Source organism: Nannospalax galili, unplaced genomic scaffold (assembly GCF_000622305.1).
Source record: "Nannospalax galili isolate Female #2095 unplaced genomic scaffold, S.galili_v1.0 scaffold459, whole genome shotgun sequence".
NCBI lineage: Eukaryota > Metazoa > Chordata > Mammalia > Rodentia > Spalacidae > Nannospalax > Nannospalax galili.
The window spans coordinates 2035728-2039440 of NW_008344211.1; positions in this window are offsets into that span (position 1 = coordinate 2035728).

A 3713-nucleotide genomic window follows, 5' to 3' on the forward strand; every position below is an offset into this window, starting at 1 on the left:
GAGGTTTGGGGAGTGCTCAGTGCCTGAGCCTTGTCAGTGTGCAAAGGACGGAGACAAGGAGTCTTGGACAGACACAGGCACTTCCTAATATGGTTACCCAGGAACCATCTGCTGTGTGGACTCCAGTGTCACATTTGATGCCTGTCTGTGGGGATTTCAGCTCAAAACCATGTCAATTTATTACAGCAGGAGAAAGTGGAGACGGCTGTGTGTGTAAATCTGTTAAGGTAATCTGTGGGTGGTTGGTGTGGCCTTGTCCATGCCTAAATGAATATTCATTCCAGGTCAAAAACCACAGAAAGACAGGTATTCCTCAGGGTGTGGAAGGTGGAGGTAGGGCCCACCCCTGCCTGGGACACCCATCCCTCTCTCCTGCCCCGCCTCCTGCAAAGACAACTGCACCCCAATCCCTGGGACCTGGGAGTGTGACCTCATGGGTGTGTCGAAGATGGAGATATTGGGTTTCTCTGTGTTCTCTGGGTGGCTCCCGAGTGCCACTGCGGATGGCTGTGTAGGAGGGAGGAGGGCCCCATGCATATACCGAAGGGAGGCCACATGGTCCCAGAGGCTGAGGTTCGAGTGATAACAACGGCCTGTAGTTACTCAAACTTGGGAAAAGCAAGGCAGACCTTTCCCTCGGCCTCCTGCTGGGACTGCACCTGTTCTGGCCTAGTGACGTGACTCAGGGAAACACCTGCTGTCCTCAAGACACCATGTCTGTGGCTGGTCTGTCACCGCAACGATGGGGGATTCATATGCGACACACCCAACCTCTGTCTTCTAGCCCTTTCTCCGCTCCTGACTCCTAGCCACGTGGACAGCACTGGAGTGTGCCGGACCCGCACATCACATAGCTCTTGTCTTCCCATCTGCTCCTTCCCTGTGTGTGACAGAGCTGCCATCATACCCAGCGTCCTTCAGGGTCCTCACAGGTGGGAAGGCTATGCATCTCAAGTCCAGGCGACTGTTCTAGACCAGAACAGAGTCGTCTACTGTAATTCCTAATTCTTTTTAAAAAATATTTTATTATTTTTATTTTATGCGTATGAGTGTATTGCCTAATTCTATTTAAAAAATATTATTTTTATTTCATGTGTATGGGTGTATTGCCTGCATATATGTAAGTGCACACATGTTGTGCAATGCCCATGGAAGTCAGAAGAAGGCATTGGATCCCCTGGAACTGGTGTTACAGACAGTTGTTAGCCACCATGTGGGTGCTGGGAATCGAACCCAGGTCCTCCGCTGAGCCTCTGCAGCCCTGTAATTCCTGATTCTTAAAGTGTAACGAGTCTTTGGGGAGTGTCACATGATTGTGTCTGTGATGGCTGTGACTGTCACCATCCTGAGTGGCTTAGATCACTCATGACACTTGTGACAATTGACCTGTGACCATCCTGAGACGGTCGAAGTTCACAAGACTCAGATCCTCACGGCACCCCTCCTCCAGGCCACATAAAACATGAGCAGTCACCGCCGGGGCACAAGGCATCCAGGGAGACCTTTCGGGGCGAGTTCTCCATGCTGGTGAGTTTTTCTCGCTGTAGCTCCGACTCTGTGGTGTGTCTCCTGAGTCACCCACGGTCCTGTGAGGGAACCCAGTAAATGCGTTGGTTCACCACATGGGCCTGGATGACTCCTCCCTTTGGGCTGTGAATGGCTGCTTCCTTCCATCTCCACAGAGGCTCCCGGGATCTTAGACAGGATCTTCTCCACTGAGCGTGCCCAGGGTAGACTGGGGATCTTAGACACTGCTCAGCTTCTCCAGCGTGAACGTGCCAGGGTAGACCAGCCTCCCCGGTAGGACTGACTCCCATCACGCATACCCTTACTCCATGGTCCCCAAGGAGACACAGCCACGGACTTCTGTGGCTGCTCCTGAATTCAGTTCAAGCCAGTCCACCCCATGTTCTCTCTCGGGTCTGGCTTATTTTGCGGAACCTAAGACAACATGTTTGTCTATTTTCAGGTTGATTTTTGTCGTTTCCACACGGGAACAGTTAGGAAAACACTGAAGTCTTCCCAAGCGCTTCTCTGCTCTCATTTCTCACACGCATAACTTACAGGGAGACTCACTGGCTCTCGAGGCAGCAGATGCGCAGTCTATAGACACTGGTGGCACCTGACGTGACATCACTAGGTACAGCTGGTGTCTGGGGGAGCCCTGACTGTCTCCCCGTTCTCCTGGCAGTGTATGCAGTCAGTATTTCTGGGTTTTGGCTGCTTTGGTGGTGGACAGCTCCTCACTATCAGCATTTCGATGATGAAGAAAGGATGTTCAGCCTGATTTCACTCAACCACTGGCCGATTGTAGCTTTTTGTGTGACTTGCCTCTTCAAGGCTTTTATTTAATTGAATGCTTTTCTTGTTGATTTGTAGATGCTCTTTATATATTGTGGGTGTGAGTTCTTCCTCAGGAAGAATGCCACATTGACAAAATCTGTTTTCATTTGTAGCTTGCTGCTTTAAAAAATAATTGTGGTCTCTGAAGAACAGAGGCCTCTAATTTTAATTAAGTCCAATCTACCAATCTTTTCCTTTTTGTTAGTGTTTTGTTATGTGTGTCCTATCTAAGATGTTTTTGTCTGTCCAGTGATGTATGTGTGCACATGTATGTGTGTGCTGTGTATGAGTGCGTGTGGACGTATGTGCATGTGTGTGTAGGCTGGAGGTCAACCTTGGGTGTCCTTCCTCAGGACGTAGTCCACCTTATGCATGAGGCAGTCTCTCACCGGCCTGATTCGCTGATTCAGCTAGGCTGGCTGGCCAGCGGGGCCCAGGTGCCCTATCTCTACCCCCGTGTGCTGGCCCAGGATTGCAGGTGTGTGCCACCACATCCAGCTTTCTCTGTGTGTTCTGGGAACTGAACTCAACCCCCCCACCCCGCCCCCGGCCCGTCGATTTCTGGTCCCCGGATGGTCCCGTGTTTTACTCCAGGGGCCTGAGTTTCCGTGGCCCTTAGAGAAAGCTGGTGTCATAGCCCCTGGTGTCTGGGTCTCAGCACGTCCAGTTCCTCAGAGGAAACCTGCATCATGGGGCTTTGCGGAGACCTCGGATGTCTGGGTGAAGTTTTCACCTCCAGGAAATGGATCCGTCCAGGTGGAAATGTCTTTTGAAGACTTTGCTTCGCTTTCCTATGCAAAAGTGGAAAGTGGTTCGATTTCACTGGAAGAATGCGGCTTTGAGATACGGACTTCTCAGACGCCGTCTCTGTTTATAAAATAAACAGCAGGACGGAGGAGGAGAGAGTGAATTTTAATGTGCCCGCTGGCTGGACGGGCAAACAGCGCTCTTGTGTTTCATTACTGTGTTAGAAAAGGAAACTTAAAGCCGCTATCTTATGAAAACAGGCCGGTTTCTAGGTGGCCGCCCTCCGACAGTGATCCCACGGCACCTTGGGGAAGAAATCTCTTTCTTTTGGAAGCAGGATCTTGCTCTGTAGCCCAAGCTGACTTCCAGCCTGTGATCCTCCTGCCTCAGACCCTCGAGTGCTGGGATGACGGCCGTGACACCATGCCCCGTCCCAGGGCTGGAGAGCCCCATTTCTTCAACAGTGCAGATTTATGGTATGGTTCTCCAGGGACTGCAGAAACTGCCATCAGGGCCTGTGCCATGTTCAAGAGAGAAGAAATCAAACCCTGTAGAAACCCTAGACGCAAACTATCCTCCCTTACCCCTCCTCCCCTCTCCTTCCCCCTCCTCCCTCCCCCTCC